General features: G+C 32.2%; 1 protein-coding gene across 1 annotated transcript in view; it reads left to right on the top strand.

The window, feature by feature from the left end:
- The window catches only part of LOC131852139 (homeobox protein DTH-1), an 86,770-nt gene that overhangs the window by 16,216 nt on the left and 57,768 nt on the right, over positions 1 to 12,786 (top strand). The gene's annotated exons all lie outside the window — the stretch shown is intronic.

The following is a 12,786-nucleotide window of genomic DNA, read 5'->3' on the forward strand; positions in this document are numbered from 1 at the left end:
AGGCGTGGGAGGGTACTTTTGTCTCACCTGTTACAGCCACAAAGCAAGTTCTTACCTTGGGACTAGATGTCTGTGTATTTACACAGACGTCTAGTCCCAATACCTCTGGACAATTCAGGTCAGTCAGGTCAGTTAGATCATCATGACAAATTTGCTAAGAATTTATCACGATGGTTTCCAGGAGGAACCGTGTGGATGTCAACCTGACATGGTACATTGCTAGCAATAAGACCATCAGTCCACATCACTAACAATTCCTTTTCCCCATGTCCAGGTATTAATTATGTAATTTAGATTCTGTAATAAAAAAGTTTCGGTTTCAAAATGACAACTCATACAGTAACAGTCCCACACACGTGGCTCAACAAACAAATGGATTATTCCACGAACGTACTGAGGTCGGTATAGGCTATAAACTGGCTGTGTTGTAAATCAGAGTCAATTAGTCGAAAGAGTTCCACTCAAAGTGCTCGCGTTTGAGTTACTGTAATAATAATTTTAGTGTACGTCGATGAACGCAAATGGACTACGTACACGCAAAATAATTGATATTATTGTCTATGACTGTAAAACATAAAGTTACTAGTTGTGCCCGCGGTTTCACCCGCATTAAATTTCAATAAAAAATATATCCTATATGTTATTCTGATGCATAAGCTACATTACTGTAAAGTTTCATCAAAATCCGTTCAGTAGTTTTTGCGTGAAAGAGTAACAAACATCAATACTTACAAACTTTCGCATATATAATATTACTATTGATTAAGATTATCAATACCAGTATTATAAAGAGATAAAGTTTGTGATTTTGTATGTTCAGTGTAATATCCGGGACTACTGATTCGAGTTTCAAAATTATTTTGGTTTTTAAATGACGTATTTATCGAGAAAGGCCCGTGTGTAAACCGTTTAAGTCTAAGGCAAGCAAAGATGCTATTGCAGTACTGAGTTTGTTAAGTCTACCATTTATTAATAAACTTAATGACTTACAAACTAAAGTCCATATCAAAATAAACTTATAACGCAATCTATCCTATCACCACCGGCCGTTTGCTAACGATTTGTCTCTCAACGGTACAATAATCTACTCTACATAATATTACTAACAAAATGGCCACTCTATTCTAAATTAATATTGCACTTGCGTATATTAGAACGTTTTAATCGAGACCAATATATACAAATATTTATCTACTATTATTGCCTGCGTTATAAATATTAAAATACGAAATTAAACTCTATTGTTTATACGTTTAAGGACTATAAGAAATTTTATGTAAGGTAAATGTAAGTTTGCAAGATGTAATTTGAACGTGGAACGTCCAAGCAATAAGCTATTGGTCGTTGCAGCTGTGGCGTCCATCGAGCTCAGGGTTGCCAGCGTATATTTAGAATTAATTTATATGGATTATTGGATGTAATGTGAATGCGGTTTTATTGCGCCAATTGTAAATAAATCAATGTACTATATTACCGGTATATGTTTAGAACAATTCAATGAGACTGTTTAAATACTTCATTATGTATAGTTATAGGAACGTTGTACGTCTTGCAATAATGTTCTTATTTTTATATGATGTCTCCTTTCTTCCTACAAATTATAGAACTTTAGAATACCGTATGACCTATAGTTACGTTAAAGTAGAATAAATTATGTTTTTTATCTCAATAGTCATAGGCAAAGCTAGGTATTACATTTTGTCATAAGAAAAAAGTATAGTTTTCACTATTAAAATAATGAAAGCTGAAAAGAACAGAGTTTATATATTTTATACAATTTGACAATATAACTATATTTTACCCACAACTTCGTGCGCAAAATTGCAGCCTCTATTTCTCAAATTGCAGATTTTTATTAGAAATGAAAGCTAGCCTATGTCCGTCTCCGTTATACGATCTATCTTCAAGTCAAATTTCATTGAAATCAATTCAGCCGTTTAGCAGTGAAATGGTGGCAGACAGACAGAAATTATAAATATCCATAGTAAGGTTATTAATGCGAAAGTTCTCTAATACGTGACATATGAGTTGTCACGTCACAGCCTGTTCCAATCATTTCAATATTATTTTAATGACATTGTTCAGTGTAAGTATATCTAGTGGCTTATCAGAGATTAATGTGTTATGTTTTTTAATAGATCGTTTAATTTATGTGATACACCTACATGTAGAAAGACAAGATAAAATGATCAATTGTAATGTAATTAAAAATCAGAAATAGATATTTGTTATTTCAATTCACATAGATAAGGTAGATTTATAATTCTAACTGTATATAAAACAGATATATATTGTAAGACGATATTGTTATTATCTACTGTTATTAACTCGAATATGTTTGAATCTGTGATATACAAGTTTTTTGTATGTAGTTGTAATAGGAAACACGCTTTCGGTCAAAGGCAATGGTAAGTGGTCGTCGCCTATACATTTAAACAACACCTCATATCTTACAATGCTGCATGACGGCTGAAAGAGGTAAGACTGATGTAGTCACAGAGACGACTTTGCACAAAGTCTACTTTGGTAAAAGTACTTATCATTGTAACATTATAATTTTTCTAAAAGTTTTATACTTCTTAAGTTCGTAAAGTATAACGGCATATTAGACATATTATGATACAAAGATATTATATATTCTCATCATACTAAAAAATATTTAAAATGATCATTTACATATCAAAATACTAATAATAGCTAAAGTATTAATAATATTTATCAATAATTATTTTCTATTTTGGAACAGTCAATTTGGCACAGTGTGTATAAATTTTAATTTCTCGAGTGGCAACCCTTGCCAGCGTGATTGTGTTCGCGCCACATCATCTGTCTACGATCCACGATATAGCGATGGTTTAATTTGTTGCACGCTGTCTGCTGCACCATGTTTAGTCTAGGCTTTATATCTGTTACTGGATTTAGGACGTGCTTTCATATTCGATTTTTATTTTCCATTTGTGTCCTTAGTCCTTATATTTGTATATAGAAAAAAAGTAAACATGGTGGAATGTATACAACAGACCAATTAACACATTCATCCATTTGTGTCCTTAGTCCTTATATTTCTATTCTAGAAAAAAAAAGTAAAGATGGAGCTCTATATATGTACCACAGACCAATTACTAACTACATTTGTACTATTACCTCTATGGGAATTGAACCAATTTATAAAGGTTTTAAAAAATAACAGCTTGCATAGTTTTAATACTAAAATCGTTTGGTTTTAAGTAAAACAGGCTTAATCATGCGGACAAATCGTTGAAATTAATGTATGCAAAAAATTATTTACATATATGCCCATTGGTGTCACAGATCATACAAAATTTATTTTGCACTTAGTGACGCGATTATAGCACAAGTGAAGTCAGTGTTCTTTTTTTAAATATATTGTGTGGACAGAGAAATAGTCATAGAGATATGATAGAATATCTGATGACGTCGAGTTATTATTCATCAATGTAAATGAAATAGAGCAAGCAATTATATTGTTATGAAATATTTTAAATTAATCATTTTTTTCTTAGTTATTTCAGGTAATAACTAAACTGTTTTCTGATAACACAAGATATGGTTTATTGCACTTGGCAAATATTGACCCGAAACGAACTTGCATCTAGGACCGTAAAATAATTTAATAAACTTAACTTAATTTAATTTTTCACAGTGGTTTCGTAGTATACTGGTCTATATGAGGTGCTATTATGAAATATAAAATATGATTATATTATTCGAAAATTCAAGACATAAAATGAACTTCTAAGGATATGAAAAACATAAACAGACTTGGCTGTATGAGCTTAGTTCTCTTTGCCTTTCCGAAACGATAAAGGGAACAAAAGAAAAACGTTATTATGTATGCTTTCCTGTGCCAGTATTATACCAGCGCGCCTCACGTAGAATAACATAATTTTTGTTTCCAATAATATACAAATTACTATAATAGTACCCACGATTTGGTGAACAAGCGATTACAATAAGCAAAGCCTCAATAACCAACTCCTTTATTATTTGATTACGGAATTAATAAATTAAATTGTAAGAGGCATTTTTAGGATATAGAAACTAGGACATAATTAATTATTGGTCATTTTAATAATAGTCTTTAGCCTATTGTTGACTAATATGTGAAAAATACATCCGATTTCCTTCAGTCGTTTACGTGATACATTAACAAACAAAGAGACAGTTTCCGCCTCGTCACGATTTTACGATTTTTTTATATGTAACGAAGATGAAAAGATATATGATAGTGTAATAACGAGTACGCTCTTAACATTATCGAGTTTATCGATAATTACATTTTCAGACAACTTGATGCGTCGATTTACACGATTCTCTTTTTACGTCGTTACCGACGATCGTAAAGTGACAAATAAAATGCATCGACTTTGTTTGATTGGGCTATTATAGCTTTATTTAGATCTTACTCCTTTATAGTACACAACAAATTGATATAAATGATTTTATCGATGGTGTCTGCGTGTTTACAGCTTTATATGTAGCAAGGTAGCTTTTTTACTCATTTGTGAGATTGTTTTTTACTCTTTTGTGTACATCGTGGTTTAGTGGTTTATTAACTACTAGCTGTTCCCGCAACTTCGTCCGTGTGGAATTTAACTTTATTTTTCTAAAATTTCTATTTCTATTTCCTAAGTTACTCATTATTACATCAGCTGCATGCCAATAAAAGTGCCGTCAAAATCAGTCGAGCCATTACAGGGATACGCCAGAACAAACAGGCAGACAAAAATGGTAAAAAATGGTATTTTGGTGTGTGTACCGTATTCATATGCATGATAAAAAAGGATTATTTCAATATTACAAACAGACACTCCAATTTTATTTATATGTATAGATTGAATAATTATTTATTTATTATTATTAATATCTTTGAACTTTTAACTCGATTTTAATTTATCTTTTTTTATTTTAAATTTATTGCGTTTTTTATGGTCATGTGTTTTCATATTGAAACGTTGCTGACCGGTGACGAGTTAGTTATATTGCACTTACATTATCTATTTAAATATGTAGCCTATTTAGAATTTTTACTTGCATATTCAATTTCAAAATAATAGTGACATTACATAGTTTCTATGTAAAATTCCCGGTCTACAAAGTGTTACGTGCATATAATTAGACTTAAACAAATATTTTTTAATCTTTGAGTTGACTTTAATGATCGATCACGATCAAAGTTTTTTCTCGACCTGAACTCGATATTATTTATTAATCTAAGTTAATACTCTTCCTTATTTTATACCACAGAGTAATTAACGTTAAAAATACCAATAAGTATCTGCGTGGTAATCTAAATTTAATACTTGCAGTGCTTAAGTGTCCCGTGGGTTTTCGAGCAAAAGCTCCGCTTTAATCTTCACGACCGGCCGTCTGCGGTGGCGGCAGATATAGCAATAAATCACAATATTCACTTCGGGATTAGACATTGAAACGTTCAGTTCCTTTGCTCTTTCGGTTGTATATTTAGTTACCAGAATATCTTAATATGGACTGGTTGGATTGAGTATATTTCTTTGTTTTTATTATCAGATGATTTTGAAAACAGTTTAGTGTTCAGAACAGGGATACAAAATTAGGAATAGCATATTTTTTTTAATGGATATTAATGGAATGGTGCTAACGGTTTATACTGGCGGGGCACCAGTAGAAGATCAACATGAAGTCAGTCAGGTCAGTTACCCCATCATGATGAATTCACCAGGAATTTATAATGATGGTTTCCAGAAGAAACTGCGTGGAGTATAAACACACTACGCTAACATAATAAACCCTCAAACCGATAAAACAATCATCATACTCATGAAAAATGTTTGTACCGTGCGAGGAATCGAATCCTTAACCATCGGAAGCTAGGTGGTATGTTACCGCTACGCCAGCGAGGCCGTCAAATGTAATAATTGTTGTTACAAAAGTACAAAGTATAAGTCGTAGTGTTTGATTGCCAAGTCTGCAACATTGCGGCTAAATTATAACACAATTCATAGGGCTGTCTTCAATCAAAATTACGACGACAAAACAACTCCCCTCTTATTTTTTCCCCTCCAAAACGCAGTTGTTAATAGGCCAATAAATCGTGTCGGCGGCCTGCGTGCTCACAGCTATAAACTAGGAAGCGATCTTTGAAGTTGGTCGCGATATTTACCGTACTGACACGACGGTTGTGGCCGTTTTACGGCCGCCAGAATGGCACATTGTTGTTTTTGTTGTTGTTGTCGATAGCGAGATGTTATGACAACTCGCTAACGATTTCATTGTTCGTAAGTAGATTTAGATCTGTTTTCATTTCGTGCGGTTTTTTTATACTTTCCATTCACCCAATGCATTTTTGTTGGAATTCATTCAGGTCGATCGACATTGGTGTATGTTATACAATGTATTTTGCTCTCGAACGATAAAATTAGATACGTTGAAATTAGATATAAGTTGTAATTAATCAACTACATAATATACGTAAAGATGTTTAATATTGATTCTTATTAAGAATACACCGACAAACTGTAATATATAGGTATATTACATTTTGTTAATATTGTATTTTATAGGACGGGTAAGAAAAAAATACAATAATATCCTGAAGGATATGCAGTTTTGTTATTCAAGTAATCGACTTGAATGACAAAAGTGCATGGCATTTAGTGTGCAATAGGCTTTGCTCAATAAATATGATTTAACAGATATTTTGAACTTATTAGATAAAGGTAATTCCAGTATATCCTTCAGGATATTATTGTATTTTTTTCTTACCCATATCATGGCAACAATGGTTCATGCACGGCATTTGCACTTACTGTTAGCAGCTTCTTTAGAGAATATAAATAAGCTGGCTTTAAAAAAAAAGTTGAGTTTCTTGCCGGTTCTTCTCAATTGAATCTGTATAATAATCTGGAAGTTAAGGGAAGAATATCAAAAAAATTTACGTACATAAGAGCCTAAAATTATTTTTGATTTGATTTGATAGTATTTTTATATAGAAAATGTAAAATATAGATTATAACAGACGCAACAAAGACAAAAAATTGCGTTTTCCCCATAAATCGTTAGTTTTATTGGAATATTAGAATTGATGTCATAGATTACATTCATTAGATTGATAATCCGGATTTATTTGGTGTTTTCCAACAGATCGCTTGTCAGATTATTTGATACGTACTACGGTAACGAGCGCGAGCGTCCGTCATTTACTTTTCAAAGAATTCATTAAAATTTGTTTAGTCGTGAAAAAATAACAAAGAAGCTGTTGCAGATGTACTGGCCACACACTTATATAGTTCATATTGTAAATTTTATTATTAAGAATTTTATAATATTTTTATATGCAGAACATGACAGTCTAATAAATAATAATAATAATGATATATTTATTTTTCCCCACAAAAACATACACATGATATCAAGTGAAGCAGAGTCTTTGACGCATGTAAAATTCCATCTAAAATACCGATTTGTGGAGAACTGGTGCCTGTACTAGGTGTTCGAAGAATTTTGACAGGCAACAACACAAATATATATTTGTATGTGTGCTCGAAATTCTAGTATATTTTTTTGTAATAAATTTTTTAGGTTATCTTTTCACTATCAGACAATTTCGAATAAAACCCTTTTGTGTTATGAAACGATTGCAACAGTTTTGCATTTTTCTCAAAATAGGTTTAGTTTTGTAAATGGGATGCAACACTAAGAGAATTTTCAAAATCGGATCGTAGTACCGGATATTCCTCCCAATATCCAAATACATTGTCTGCAGCAAATGTTCCCAGTTTTGCATTTTTCATTGCAACTCCTCTTCTATCGATCGTAGCGAGATGTTATGTATAGCCTTCCTTGATAAATGGGCTATGCAACACTAAGAGAATTTTCAAAATCGGATCAGTAGTACCGGATATTCCTCCCAATATCCAAACACAGATACTTTACCTCTTTATAATTCTTACTAATATTATAAATCGCTTGAAAGTACTTGACTCTGTCGACTTTATTTTGTATATATATATATTATATTAACTTTGTTCTATATATTAAATTTGGTACACATATAGCCTAGACCCAGAGAAAGGACGTAGGCTGTAATGGTTGAAAGGGGAGATGAAAGGTTATATGGAAGTACCGTCATTATTCAAAAGTTAAAACTGATATCCTAGCCTCCTAGGTCATTGTTCCACGCGGACGAATTCGCTTGCTAGTATTAGTATAACTTGACGCACATCCTGCTTTTTTAATTTTTAGATGACTTTATTAAAATGTGTAACGGTATATATATATATTATATTAACTTTGTTGGTATTTCATGTTAATCACTTCAGTAATTTGAAGTTTATTAGACTCATAAGTTACTGCAGGTATTCCAATAAACATTACTTAATAATTCTTGTTGGGGACTTGTAAATTCATAATTTAATCTCGGGACTTGTAAATTTATAATTTAATTTTCATATTTAATAAGAAGTTGTGTATTTTGATATAACATCAACGTTTACGTAGATATTCTGGAGATATCTGGGTAAGTAACATTTTAATGCAATTAAAAATAATCTTAAATATTACGTCTTTTAAGGCTGTGTTTGATTATATAAATTTTAATATATAATTGTAATTGATCAATCAGCATTCAATCAATTAATCTTATAAAAATTAAAAGTACGCTGCTTTTTTATATAATTGGAATTGCAAAGAAACTCACGGCCGTCCAGAAAGCAGTAACTGTCGTCTATAGGAGGGAAATGAATATTGTACGGGGAGAAGTTGATTGTTAGTAATGCGGACTAAACCCATTGTTAGCAATGAACCATCTTTGGTTGACCTTCGTATGGGTGCTGGAACCGTCATGATAAGTTCCTGGTGCATTTGCCACGTAGGGCACTGACCTGACCTCATGCTCTTATCATCCTCTACTGGTGCCCCGCCAGCGTAATTCATTAACGCAGGCGGGTAAATTCCATTATCGTCATTAAAAAAGGTGTCATCTATATACATGAATAGTACTATTGCCATTGCAGGATAACATGGCCGTGTGATCTGACCTCATAATGTTTATAGTGCTCTCCATGTATATAAGATATGGTTAATATTTTCTATCAGGTACTTTATCATTTTATTTGCTACTCTAATCACAAATGAAAACAATAATTAATTCGAAGAAAATAAATATACTGGAATATTTTTTTGTAAATACATACATATTGTTAAGATATGTAATTAAATTATTCTATACTAGCAGGTACACGCGACTTCGTCGTCAAATTTTTTTTTTTTTTTAATAAAAATTACTGAAAGAAGTTTAGCCACAGCTACTTCTTATGACATGATCTATCGGCAAGTCAAGCCCCGTAAAAATCAATTAGGCCGTTTCAGGGATTAACAAGAACAAACAGCCAGAATTTTTTTTATGTAAACACCGTATACACTTTCATATACATTTTGTGAAAAACTGTTAATTTGAAATTACACACAGACACTTTAATTTTATTTATTTTCACTTTGATCTGTTGAATTATATACATACTTCTCAAGAGTTTTACATTAAAAATAGTTTATATATCCTATTTCATAATGTATAAAACAGATTGTCATAACATCATTAGGATGATATAATTAAGCTAAACGTCTCAACTGATGCAATGCTTTATGCCGCCATAAAACACCGCAAAAAACCGATAAGCATTCGAAAGAACCGCAAAATAAAACACTACAGTATATTACAGCTAATGTCGGTTAAATAAACAAGCTGAGGAAAGAATAAATCTTCAGACGAGCTCGAAGATTATGGGACTTAGGATGGGAGACACCTGTAAACACCATGGGGTTCGGTTATATAACGGTTATACGACGGAAATGGTGTGTTTGTAACAACAATAAAGCTTACTGCCACAGACTAAAAATGCCTGAGGAAGTGTTTTATACGATTTCTGAAATCGTTATAAGATTCAGAGATACATAGCCTTATGGGCTCGGTGGTCTAGCGGTTTAGCATAACGCCTTACTTTAGATGGTCGCTGGTTCGATTACTCGCACGGCACAAACATTTGTATACATGAGTATGATTATTTGTCTGGGTGTTTTCTGTGTGTAATATGTATGTATTTAAGAAAAAAAATATATATCTATGTATTTGTATAAGTTATCTAGTACCCATAACACAAACTTTAACTAGTTTAACTTGGGTTAGGGTGGCGGTATGTGAATTGTCCTGAGATTTATTATATTTTAGAGTATAAAAAAACGTAACTGGGATCCGAAACATTCTAACAGCACCTTGTGGTAAGTTACAACTGACTTTTAAGTCATTAAATTATACCAGTAATACCCCACATATGTTGATTTTCTGAACGACCAAGATGGTATGCATATATAGGTACTCTTTAATTTCATCATACCTCACCCTCTAATAAACACAGATTAGAAACATACTGACTTGTGACTGGCTGATATATGTAAGATATAGGTACCGACATTTGTATAAATACTATAGTGGTCGTTGAACACCTACTGTAAAGAGCGATGATTTTGTTTATGTACATTACTGTATTGCCATGGTTTGTTATAGTTATGGCCACTGATTAAACTATTTCCTTTTGACATAATTGCAATAGCATAGGCTGGTAGTCACTCTATTCTCCCTAATTATGAATTTAAAATTACTGTTTTTTTTTAACTTGTACAAGCACATTTGGAAAGGATAAGAGCTGAGTTTCTTGTAAGTTCCTAGCTCGAATGCTCCCCGAACTGACGGTAGTTTTTAACATATCATAAGAGTCTTATAATAGACCTACATGAATAGATATATTTTGATTTTAATTTTATATTTGCACCAATAAAACGAGTCATTTATTTATTCATCCATATTTCTTTTTGTCAATATTGCAACAGCATATGCTGGTAGTCACTCTATTCTCACTAATTATGAATTTAAATTGACCGTATTTTTTTAAACATGTACATGTGCTCGAATGCTCCCCTGATGGTAGTTTTTGACATAGATCGTTTTTTTAACGTGTGGAAAATCTTCAAAAGATCATCAAACCGCCGGAGGAAGGACGTAATATGGGATTTTTATCTACTGGCGCCTATGCCAGAGCCAGGGGTTTCGCGTGTACATTCTACCCCGACTCCAACAGCTTAATAATTGACCTACATGAATAATAATATTTTGATTTTAATTTACGTTATCACCAATAAAACGATTCATTCATTTATTCATTCATACACTATCAAGGTTGTCAATATTAATAACTCATTCTCACTAATGGGTATCTAACCCATTAGTAAGGATGAGTTACAATAATCGTCTGATCATTATATCCTAAAATAACCGTATACAACGTTTAGTATCTTAGCAAATAGATAATATATCACTCGCTTAGTATAATTATAGGTAGTGATTGTAATTAATTTGGTACTTAGTGCGTCGTCAACGTCGGTACGAAACTTGGCTTGTGACCATTACTGTATATCATTTGTATTGGTGTCGAATATATGTTATATGTACTTCAGAATTATTTATACATCATCATCATTACATAGTATAAAACAAACTCGCTGTCGCTGTCTGTCCATCGCTATGTGTGCTTAAATCTTTGAAACGACGCAACGGATTTTGAAGCGGTTTTTTTATTAGATAGAGTGATTCAAGCGGAAGGTATATATATATAATACATGTACACCCGTGCGAAACCGGGGCGAGTAGCTAGTTCGAAATATAAGTGATATATTTTTAATTTGAGTGTTTGGGTTATTACATTTTCGGCGCTTAGACCTACGGAAATCTACTGAACCCTGTCTCACAGTTATAGGTAAAAAAGGGGAAATATTAATTAAAAAAATTTTTTTTTTGATGACGGTGGCGAACTAACATCGTCCCATCTGATGGTAAATGGGTGCCGTGGCAACCATTTACCATCAGATCTGGACGCCTGAGACACCAGGGGTGTCACTTGCGACCCTTAAGAGCCTTGAAATATTCTCAAAAAAATAAATATTCAGTTATTTAATGTAATCAATTAAATATTTCATATCGATCCAATATTAAACAATACATTAAACAACTGATAGCATAGTATATATGCTTTATTTATAGTTGGCGTTTGATCTTCAATTTATGGTTCTACAAGTGTATACGAGAATGAAGTCGCGGGCGAAAACTAGTTTGAAATAAATGACTTTAAGACAACAATGATCGCTCGATAAATTTTAAATATACTATTAAATCGGTCTGTCCGTCAGTTTGATGTAGTGGTCACCTAACTAAGTTTAGTTCTTATTATTCTACAAATAGAATATAATTGTATATTTGTATTCATGAGTATGATTGATTGTATTGTTCTGGGTGTTTTGTATAATATTACGTATGAATTCATTAAAAATGGATTTAAGAATCTATCACTTGTCTAATACACATAATACAAGCTCTCCTTAGCTTAGGACTAGATGGCACTGTGTAAATTGTCCTGCGTTATTATAGATACATATAGATATAAATTGAAATAATAGGGATATATATATTGTAATTTACTAACATAGTTTATAAATTGTTATTTAACATAATATGTATGTATATCCGAAATAAATATTATTTTTATTATTATAATACCGCAGCCCCGTACAACAAAAAAGGTACTCGCACGGTGTTGTGTATGGGGTTTATAGTTCCCATTACAAATAATTCGCTAGATCCTTATAACCCGTATTATGACTAGCATTAATGAACTAATACTGCCTATGGAAGTTCAGATAAACACGCGATATCCACAAATATATCTCACTTCATCTGGA

This window comes from Achroia grisella, unplaced genomic scaffold (genome assembly GCF_030625045.1).
Source record: "Achroia grisella isolate CSIRO2021 unplaced genomic scaffold, CSIRO_AGI_Agris_v1 utg840, whole genome shotgun sequence".
NCBI classification, from domain to species: domain Eukaryota; kingdom Metazoa; phylum Arthropoda; class Insecta; order Lepidoptera; family Pyralidae; genus Achroia; species Achroia grisella.